Source organism: Prionailurus viverrinus, chromosome B2 (genome assembly GCF_022837055.1).
Source record: "Prionailurus viverrinus isolate Anna chromosome B2, UM_Priviv_1.0, whole genome shotgun sequence".
In the NCBI taxonomy this organism is placed as follows: Eukaryota; Metazoa; Chordata; class Mammalia; order Carnivora; family Felidae; genus Prionailurus; species Prionailurus viverrinus.
Genome location: NC_062565.1, coordinates 4,878,613 through 4,890,053, shown reverse-complemented (window position 1 = coordinate 4,890,053; position 11,441 = coordinate 4,878,613). Strand labels below are relative to the sequence as shown.

The 11,441-nt window shown below is 43.2% G+C and overlaps 1 long non-coding RNA gene and 1 pseudogene across 1 annotated transcript; both read right to left on the bottom strand.

The window, feature by feature from the left end:
- Nucleotides 1–827: 827 nt before the first annotated feature.
- LOC125165797 (protein numb homolog) lies at nt 828–3,248 on the bottom strand (annotated as a pseudogene).
- A 1,449-nt stretch (nt 3,249–4,697) lies between these two features.
- LOC125165799 (uncharacterized) lies at nt 4,698–9,786 on the bottom strand. Its single transcript, XR_007152227.1, has 3 exons — nt 9,075–9,786; nt 5,637–5,874; nt 4,698–4,848 (listed from the first exon to the last, which is right to left on the bottom strand). It is a non-coding gene; the product is annotated as an uncharacterized LOC125165799 (long non-coding RNA).
- Between the last annotated feature and the right edge of the window lie 1,655 nt (nt 9,787–11,441).

Here is an 11,441-nt window from a genome sequence, read left to right as displayed (position 1 = left end):
ATATTAAAAAAATTAACACTGGTTCATGTCTTTTTTTTCCCTACGAAGAACATTTTTTGTTAAAGCAGATTGTAAGTCAAGCTTTTTAAAATAATTTTTTTTAGTTTATTTATTTTGAGAGACAGAGCGAGCAGAGACAGAATCCCAAGCAGGCTCCATGCTGTCAGTGTGGAGCCCAACTTGCCGCTCAAACTCACAAACTGGGAGATCAGGACCTGAGTTGAAATCGAGAGTCAGAGGCTTAACCAACTGAGCCACCCAGCCGCCCCAGCAGATTATAAGTCCTTATCAGTACAAATACATACAGCTCACATTTAATTGTAAAGCCAACGTTCAAAAGTAAAAATGAGATGGGATCTCATGTTACCAAAGGTCAAGTGGCTGCAACTGGCAACAGGATGCTCTGCTCTCCTCAAGTGAGCGGACAGACTCCCACACAGCTAATAAAACCAGATTCTCCACCCCCACAAATCTAAGAGACAAAACAAAACCCACCAAGACCCGCGTGACAAACCAACACGGTAACCCGTGCTCCCATGGATGGATATGATGATGTCACCGTTACCCTAGAGTTCAAACATAGAGGATTGACATAAAGAAACTGCAGCAGTCCATCAGGGCCAATACATATTCAAAGTGTATTTAGATTGATTCCATTAAAATAATGACATTAGGGGCACCTGGGTGGCTCAGTCAGTGGAGCGTCTGACATGGGCTCAGGTGATTATCTCCCGGTTTGTGGGTTCAAGCCCTGCGTCGGGCTCCCCACTAACAGTACGGAGCCTGCTTGGAATTCTCTCTCTGCCCCTCCCCTGCCCACTTTCTCTTTCTCTCTTTCTCAAAAATAAATAAACTTTGTAAAAATAATAAAAAACAAAACAAAATAACGACATTAGAATTTCACCCCAGGTTGAAACCCAGGACAACACTGCTCTTTCTTTTCTTTACAACCAGCACCTAGTGACTGTATTTGTCACTCGCATGTGTTGCTGCAATGTGCTACTTACCACAAATGATACCAAATAAGCCAGAGATCTCATCTGCGACTCCCAACATTCCCTCTCCCCACTTTGACAGGCATCACTGATAAATCAATCAGATGTACAGCTTCTCACAGGTAACCCTTTTACCTTTGGCAAGATCACTTACATTCATACAACTTTTTAATATTGACAACTATTTAAAATATGTAAATGCATGAAAATAAGGATTTTGGCTTTTTTGATACAGATTTATGTTTATTCTTACTCAAAGTGGAAGCTCAACTTTACACCTACAATATACCTAAAGATACACCTAAAATCTCCTGGACAACTGCTGATGTGACCTCCTGGGAATCCTGGCAGCATAGCCCGCCTATCTCTTGTCCCCAGCCCAAGCGCAGGCCAGCACGTTCTTGGGCTCTAAGACAGGCCAGCACTGAGGGGCAGCAGGCAAATGGCATGAAAAACAAAGGGAGATGGTTTTGCTTCCCCTACTGTTTTATACTCCAGTAAATGTGCTTTGAATACAGACTCCTGTCCGTATACTTCTGCCTCTCTGCTGTCCGAGATCTGTGAGGGACTGCAGGAGTAGGAGGTGGACCGAGGGCAACATTTCCTTGACTTCTTTAGCCTAACTGCAAGACAACTTTTCTCTAGAAATGTTCCTGCCCCTTTCTTTTCAAAAGCACCTTTCATAGAACCCTGTGCCTGGACAAGCTCCTTGGGACCCTTGGGATTAGTGGAAAGTAAACGGACAGGGAAGGCAAAGTTCCCTTTGCTCCTTTGACCTCTGCCCCTGCCCTTGTCTAGGTACACACAACATACATAAGCCATACAGACTGCTTAAAGTTCAATTTCAAACATCTTCTGTAAGTCACTGGAAGAAGGGTTGGTGGGTGAGGGGTTCGTACGCTGCCCAGACTTGCTTCCTAATGCAGCCCACCGGGTTTCGGAAGGATGCACTGGACAGGTGCCTGCAGGAACCTCTGTGTGCTCATCTCCTGAGGCCAACCCACCATTGTCTACACCGCTGAAAGCTACAGAACCGTTGGGGTGCTGAGCAGGAGGCTTAATGAAAGACTGGCAGTCTTGTAGGAAAGTAGGCTTGTCCCCTACTAAGGGAATGTCTGGGGCTTGACTGGGCTGGGAGGCTGATGGGGGTGGGCAGCCTGAGGGTGGCCCACAGTGTCATACACATTGGCTGCCATCGGGAGGGAGTGATGCCCATCACAGACACATGAGGTGCCAGATAGGGCATCCCATTGGCCACAGGATAGGACTGGGCAGGGACAAAGGCTGGCTGCAGGGGTGGGACCAGACCACTGGCACAGGCTGGGAGGTGAGGAATGAGTTCCCTTGGAAAGGCGGTGCTGGCTGGGTGATGGCAGTGGGTGTGGGAGGCTGGAGAACTGACCGCGGAAGGGCAGCTGAACCCGGACACTCTTGAACCCCTCTTCTAACCAGCAGTCCGCCACAGGGGGAGTGTGTCTGTGAGCAGCCTGGACAAGACCTGGAGGGACAGCACCTGAAGACTGACCGCCTCCGGCCCCGAGTGCGTGGCTGCAATTCCCCCGTGAACAGCATCAGGGCCCAGGGCTCCAGGGCTGGCTTCATTGCTGTGGCCACGAGGGCGGTGCGGGCTGGCTGAGCCGCAAGCCCACGGGAGGCCGAGTCAGGGCCACTCACTTGAAAGGCAGGAGATGGTGATGCTACCGCTGTCACCGGCGTGGTCACTGGGGCAGATGAGAAGGGACCCTCGCAGGGCATGCTCCATGAGCACAGGGAGCTGATGCTGTCTGCTTCCCACCACTCCGGCCCTTTCTGGACACCTTGGGTCTGTTTCATGATTGCTCTCATTCTGCGTGCTCGGTGGCTGTTGTGACACGGAATGACCCTTCTGTTGTACAAGTGGTTCGACTAGCATCAAAAGTAGCAGTCACCCCACATTCCTTCTCCAGCTTCTGCTTCCTCTCCTTCATGCTCAATCTTGCAGCCATGACCTTGACAGCCATGGAGCAATGACAGATCAGCGCCAAGCAGTGCCATCACGACATATGTCAGAGAAGCCTCTATCAAGTTCCTACCTGGGACACAGGAAGTAACTTTTTCTATTGTCTGGTCAACTATGAGGTCCTTAGTATTTTCTTTTCTTTTTTTTTTAATTTTTAAAGTTTATTTATTTTGAGAGAGACAGAGACAGTGTGTGTGTGTGGGGGGGGGGAGAGAGAGAGAGAGAGAGAGAGAGAGAGAATCTCAAGCAGACTCTGCAGTGTCAGCACAGAGCCTGATGCGGGGCTCGATCTCACAAACCATGAGATCATGACTGGAGTCGAAATCAAGAGTGGATCGCTTAACCGACTGAGCCACCCAGGCACCCCTTAGTATTTTCATCCACAACTGGCGGTCCACCTGCTGAAACCCACAGGACCGCCTTCCAAAGAAGCCTTTGAAGAACGTCCTTTCAGCTTTCAATCTTTTAACAGCATCTTCCCAGCTGTGCCTTCCTCTGGTCTCCTTAACTTCTATATGGCCAAGGTCATCAACCGGGAAGCTGCATTTTCCAGTACAAACCCCTTCTTCATCCGCCTGCCCCTGATGTGGACGACTGGCTTGTGGATCACAAACATCTTTCTTTCCCCTAAAACTTTGCTGTAGACTGTTTGTTTTAATTTTGACAACCCACTCTAGTCTTGGCTGTGTCCTTTACAAACTGTGTGACTTTGAACAAGTTTTGTAACTTCCCCAGGCCTCAGTTTCCTCATCTGTCTTCCAGAGGCGTCTGAAGATGGCCGGTACACCAATACTCCAATCGAGGGACGAGAAGGAAGATCTTCGGTCTCAACAGCAGCTGTGCTGGACGTCCGCCCTGGAAGAAGCTGCGGAAGCCCCAAATCTGCCGCTGCCCCCAACCAAGTCCAGTGTCACTGCCTCTTCCTTGGCCACCGGTAGCCACCAAGTGCCACCACCTCCCCCATGACAACAGGCCCCTGTCTTCTTGATCTGCCCCTGATTTGTACCCTTGATCACTTCCATAGATGAGTTTTTTAAATAACAGCTACAAGTATGATTGACGTAGCATAAATTCACCTATTTACAGTGTGCAATTCGATGGTTTTTAGTATTTTCACCGAGTTGTCTAATCACAATTTTAGGACGTTTTCGTCACCCAAATAAGAAACCCTGTGCCCATTAGCAGGTACTCTCCCTTATCATCTTCCTCAGTCTCAGGCAACCACTAATCTGTCTTCTGTCTCTCCAGAGTTGCCTTCTCTTATGGTTCATATCAATGGAATCACACAATATGTGTCCTTTTGTGACTGGCTTCTAAGTGTAATGGTTCATTCATGTTCTGTTGTATTATATCTCAGTACTTAGTTCCTTTTTAGTGCTGAATAATAGTTCACTGCCTATTTCATATTTTTTATTGATGTAAAATTGGTATATGGCATTATGTAAGGTTCAGGTGTACAACATTATAACTCGATATTTGTATACACTACAAAGAGTCTAGTTGCTGCCCTTCACCATACAGCTGAGCTCTTTACCCATTTCGTCCAACCCCCAACCCCTTTCCCTTCTGGCAACCACCACTCCATCCTCTATATCTGTGAATTTGTTTTCGTTTTGTTGGTTCGTTCGTTTGGTTTTTTAGATTCCACCTATAAGTGAAACCACACAGAATTTGTCCTCTTCCATCTGACTTACTTCACTTACCATAATACCCCCAAGGTCCATTCATGTCGTTGCCAATGGCTAGATTTCATCCTTTCTTATGGCTGAGTAATATTCCATCGTATGTATCTCCACATCTTCTGTATCCACTCGTCTACGGACGGACACTTGGGCTACTTCCGTATCTTGGCTCCTGTAAACAATGCTGCAGTGAACAGAGGAGTACAGAGATCTTTTCAAATTAGTGTTTCATATTCTTCAGATAAATCATCTTTTGTTTATCCACTCACCAGTTGATGGATATTTAAGGTTTTTTCCTGCTCTTTGGCTATGAATACTATTGCTATGAATATGAATATTTTGGCTATGAATAATATTGCTATGAGCATTTGTATACAAGCTTTTGTGCAGACATGTGTTTCCAATTCTCTTTGTTGAGAAATGAATCCACCTGGCAGTGACATTACTGGGGGGCAGATGTTAACTCTATCGTTAACCATCTGAGAAACTGCCAGACTATTTTCCGAAGTGATGGCACCGCTTGACGTTCCCACCAGCAGTGTCTGGGGGCTCCTTCTCCACATCCTTGTTGTTATCTCTCTTTCTGATTATAGTTACCCTGGTGCATGTGAAGGGGTATTTCACGGGGGTTTTGATTTACCATTCCCTGATGATTAAGGGTGCTAAGCGTCCTTTCATGTGCTTTTGGTCATCTTTCTATTTTCTTTGTTGAAATTTCTACTCAGAGATTTTGCCCATCTTTTAGTTGGGTTGCATTTTTATTACTGAGGTGTATTAGATACATGATTTGCAAATATTTTCTCCCATCCTGTGAGCTGTCTTTTCTCTTTCTTGGTGCTGTTCCTTGAAACACAAACGTTTTAAAGTTTGATGCAGTTCACTTTATGTATTTTTTCTTTTGTTGTTGCTTGTGCTTTTGGTATCTTATCTAAGAAACCACTGAAAAGTTTTTACGCTTACCCCAATCATCAATCCTGAAAAACTAGGATGGAGGAGGTGTCAAGGTAAAAAATGCAGTTTTCCATTTCAGCTACCATGCCATAGAACTGGAGATTCTTGGTCACAGCTGAACAAATCCTATGACCCTGTGTGCAGGGGGTCCATGTCTGGTCTCAGTGAGATGAGCCAAGAAATATCAGCAGTGTGCTCTGGGGGAAGAAAACACTTCTAGCTCAATCTTCTCTGCAATTTGGAAGGGCTGTAAAATGGGAAGGATAATCAAAGGAAAGAAATCTTTAAAATGCCATGACCATAATGTTCTGATGAAATTCAGATAAAAGTCAGATAGGACTCAGTTAAAATTTAGCTTTAACTATGGGAAAACCACTCAATCACGTTAGAATTGGCTTCTTTGAGTTAGGCTGCTTCAAACAGTGGGATTTGTGGAATGATGATGGTGGGCACCTTGATTAAAAATATCTGCTTCAGTGGGGCGCCTGGGTGGCTCAATGGGTTGAGGGTCCGACTCTTGGCACCAGTTCAGGTCGTGATCTCAGCAGGGTCGTGAGATAGAGCCCTGCGCTGGTCTCTGCACTAAGCCTGAGATTCTCTCTCTCTCCTCTGCCCCTCTCTCCTGCTCACTCTCTAAAAATAAATGTAAGAAGAAATTTTTTAATCTGCCTAATTTCCCCTTGGAGGGTTTAAATTGCATTAGAGGGTTAAACTTACATTAGATACATTGTATAACATTTTCTTAGTTGAAAAGCAGGTGCCAGGGGCGCCTGGGTGGCGCAGTCGGTTGAGTGTCCGACTTCAGCCAGGTCACGATCTCGCGGTCCGTGAGTTCGAGCCCCGCGTCGGGCTCTGGGCTGATGGCTCGGAGCCTGGAGCCTGTTTCCGATTCTGTGTCTCCCTCTCTCTCTGCCCCTCCCCCGTTCATGCTCTGTCTCTCTCCGTCCCAAAAATAAATAAACGTTGAAAAAAAAAAATTAAAAAAAAAAAAAAAAAAGAAAAGCAGGTGCCATCCCAGTTTACATTTTTAATAAAATGACACTTTTTGAAGATTCTGTGCCAGCCTCCTCCCCGAAGAAACAGAATCCAGGGGGCTCCAAGGCTAACCTCCTCCAAGCCAACTCCTGCACGTTCAGTCCAAGTTAGGAAATGATTACTCAAGTGAATGCTTACATTGCCTAAATATATGACAACAAGAAAGCCAATAAAGTATTTAACAATTGTTTACTATTCTAAAAAGAACCAAAGAATTTCCCTTTAAGATATACATTGTCTACACACACATTCTTTTCTCTTTGAAAAATCTGGTTTTCTCAACAGCTCTCCTCATATTTATGGTCAGCAAGCATGCTAGATTTTTCAGGAATTCTCAAATATTTTATTCCTTCATAGTGCTATTTAGTTTATCAGATATGGTCTTGACTGTTGGTCATACTTATTATATAAAAATTAATCAGCACAATAAACATCTACACAGGACAAGTTTATGCTTAGACAATCCAGGCCTGGAGAATTAGCTCTATAGTTTGATCGTATAGGCAACAGCACCAGGAACCTGGTCTCCCAAATTCAACCATACAGGCTTATCATTTAAGGTATGTATGATAACATGGGATTTAATAATAAAATCTCACAGTCCAACAGGGATTATTCAAGGCACATACAGCCCTTCCGTCCACAATAGAGTCATACGGTCACTAAACAAATGTGATATAAATTTTTTTTTTTAACTTTTTAATTTATTTTTGCGACACAGAGAGAGACAGAGCATGAATGGGGTAAGAGCAGAGAGTGAGGGAGACACAGAATCTGAAGGAGGCTCCAGGCTCTGACCTGTCAGCACAGAGCCTGACGTGGGGCTTGAACCCACAAACTGTAAGGTCATGACCTGAGCTGAAGTCAGATGCTTAACCGACTGAGCCACCCAGGCGCCCCTAAACAAACATGATATAAAAAGGAGAAAGAAACTATGTTTTGAGGTCTTTGCTGGGGTAGCAGTAAGTTGATGAATTTCTCCTCTAGTCCTGGCCTCATTTCATGGGGGCCCAAGCTGTGGAAGCCAGTACTCATTTGCTGACTGATAGTGGACTATTTATTCCCTGAAGGCCCAAGGGAAGCCATAGGCTTAGAAAATGAGATTTGGCCAGATAACCTGCATTGTCCCCAAGTTTGGAACATGGTTAAGAATCCAAGGAATATGCATGTGAAAACTCACATGGCTCCATGGATTTTCTTCATTTTTTAGCCTTTTTTCATTCCCCACTCTCTTTCTTTCTAACTTTCCTTTTTTATTTTCTATTTCTCAGGCTTTATGCCTACCAGTACTATCCAAAAATCGTTTGTTTATATTTTGGGTTAATTTATTTGTTTATATTCTGGGTTAAATACATACAAACTGCTATGCAAACTAATCTGCTGATACCATTTGAGAAGGAATTTTTTACCCATTTTCTTTGCCTGTTGGTCTCAATATGCAAAAGAAAAAGCAAATGCCATCAGGAACACTTTTCTTCAGTTTTCCTTGAAGCCTGCTTCCTATGGACTTTTGCCTCTTGACTATTCCTTAATTTCATTTCAAAGGTCTTTCTTGATTCCATATGTCACTCTTACAATTCCAAATGTTATTACTAACTGTTCCATTTAATGTATATATAAAGGTTATAGTAGTTAATTGGAAAAACCTGGCTTCTGACACTTTTGCATCATCACTTAGAAATAAAATAATCAAGTACTATGAGGAGTTTGCTCCATTCATTCTACCCTAATCCTGCATACAAAGAACTTAGGGTAAACATGAGCAGTTACCCTATCAAGAAATACTGAAATATTGGGAGTTTCTTTTCCTTCCTTCGCAGAACACATTTCACCTCTATTCCACAAAGATTCAGTGTTAAAAAGGAAATGGGAGCGATCTATACATGTACAATAATTTCTTCCACAGGTAAGATAAACTTATCTATATTCACACAAGTATACTATAATTATGGAAGTCCACAAATTCTTTGTCCAGTAATAAAATAGTAAAATAATGTGCATGTGTCTGTAAAATCGCACAAGCAAATACATAGATGTGTAAGTGTACAGAGTACGAGGATATTTTTTCATTTGAATATTGCATTAATTATCTACTTCTGAATAGCAAATTACTCCCAAATTTATTGTTAAGACAACAAATGTGGGGCGACTGGTGACTCAGTCAGTTAAGCATCAGACTCTTTGATCTCGGCTCAGGTCACGATCTCATGGTTCGAGTTGGAGCCCCACATTGGGCTCTGAGCTGACAGCGTGGAGCCTGCTTGGGACTCTCTCTCTCTCTCTCTCTCTCTCTCTCTCTCTGCCCCTCCCTCTCTCTCTCAAAATAAATAAACATTTAAAAAACTAAAATAAAAAAACAAATGTTTATTATCTTATAATTTCTTCTAAGTCAGGTCTCCAGGAGTAGCTTACCTGGGTGATTTGGGCTCAGAGCACTCATGTAGTCAACACCTTGGCTGAGGCTGCAATCATCTGAGGGCTTGACCCACATAACTGTTGTCAGGAGGCCTCGTTTTCTCACCATGTGGCTTCTCCAAGGCTTCAAGTGCCCTTGGAACATGGTAGTGGCTTCTCCCAGAGTGAGTGGTCTCAGAGAGAGGCAGATGGGAGTCACACGATCTTTAATGACCCAAACGTGGAAGTCACACTCCATTACTTCCACATTGGTTACACAAGTCAGCCCTGCTCAGTGTGGGAAGGAAGTGCACAGAGATGTGAATATCCTTGTGTTCAGGGTTGGGGATCACCGCTGCCATCTTGGAAGCTAGCTAGCTAGCTACTATATCTTTTGTGTTGTGTACAAAACAGGAAGTAGCCATAAAAGGACACTTATCAAAGACTTTCAGCTCTATCACAGTTAGGATAGCCTAGGTCAGAGGTCAACAAGCTTTTTTTTGAAGAGTGATAGTAAATATTTTCAGCTGGCAGGCCATATGGTCTCTGTTGTAATTAGTCAATTCAGTTCTAGCATGAACGCAGACACAGACAACACAGAAACAAATGTCTTCCCTATGTTCTAGTAAAATTTTATCAAAACAGGCAACTGGCCCACAGGTGGTGGTTTGATGAGCCTGAACAGCAATCATTTATACTCAGTGGCTTAAACAACAAAGGTCTGTCTCTCACTCACACTCTTTCCATCACAGATCTGCACACAGACTGTTCACTACATACTTTCTGGAATTCAGAATTACGGAGTATCACATGCTTCCATGATCACTCAGGCAGAAATCAGGAATATGGGAAATCCCTCACTGGCTTTTAAAGTTTCCACCTGAAAGTGACACCACATTCACTCTCATTTCTTTGGCCAAAGCAAGTCACATGGCTACCCCTAACTTCACTGGATCAAGGCAGGACAAAACTACCATGTGCCCAGAAGGGTAGGGAAGCAGATATACTTAGTGAACAGTGGTAATTACTACCAGAAGCACATTATTTCTTATTATTTGTTCTTTTTCTACCACTAGACAACTTTCCTTTTTAATTGAAGATGACATTGTTAGCAGTGTTACAGAAATTTAAATCTATAAATAATCTATTTTAATTTATTTTTAACTTGTTTATTATTTTTATTTTAGACAGAGCAAGCAGGGGAAAGAGGCAAAGGGAGGAGGGGGGAGAGAGAGAGAGAGCGAGAATCCCAAACAGCCTTCACGCTCAGCATGGAGCCTAATGAAGGGTTTGATCCCACAAGGCTGGGACCATGACCTGAGCTAAAATCAAGTCAGATGCTTAGCCCACTAAGCCACCCAGGTGCCCCTGAAGTCTATTTTTAAATCACCTTTTGCTATTTTGCTTTTCCCAAACCCCTCTGACCTCAATTGCTTCAATTTTGGTGGATCTGTCTATTGCCATGGCTTTGAGCAGACATTTATGCTATGTAACTTAATATAGTTATATATTAACTTAGTGCAGAAAAATCAGCATTTCTTTTGCCTGAAACAGAACATCCCCAATTCAGCTTTCAATTAAAAGACTCGTCTTACTGTTTCCAGAAGAAAGAAATATAAGCTATTATCTATCTTCTTTCTTGCAAATAGTAGGGAAGCTGATCAATTACAAATACTTATTGAATACCTATTAAAATGCATACTGTGCTGTGTGTTTTGAAGGACAGAGAAAACTAAATGCTTGTCCCGAAGACTTTTTAATAGTTACCAACATAATAATAAACATTTGAAATGAGAGTGACCAATACTACACTGTGTAATTAAGAGCTGAATTGTGAACAAGAGGCATTGAGTTGAGTAACAGTAAGATAAAAGGAAGGCCAATCAAAGGTACTTTAAATAGATGGGATTCATGGAGGAAGGACGTTCAAATTAGCTTCAGGAGTTGGGAAGAATTTCACTAGGTTAAGGTGGGAGAAAAGAGGGATAAGAAGAAGAAAGTTTCTGGAAAAAGGAACACAATAACTGAGGGCATGAAAGTGGATGCTAGTCTGGCATAGCCATGAGAAAGTAAAGATATGGACCCAAATCCAATGAAAGATGCCATTCAGAAAGAGCAGCAGGGGCACCTGGGTGGCTCAGTCGGTTAAGCGTCTGACTTCGGCTCAGGTCATGATCTTGCGGTTTGTGAGTTCAAGACCCGCGTCAGGCTCTGTGCCTGGAGCCTGCTTCAGATTCTGTGTCTGCCCTTCCCCTGCTCATGTTCTGTCTCTCTCTGTCTCTCAATAATAAATAAACATTAAAAAAATAATTAAAAAAAAAGAGCAGGAAATAAATAATTTGAAAGATAGAATGAAGCTTTAGTTTTATTTTTTTTAAAATTTTT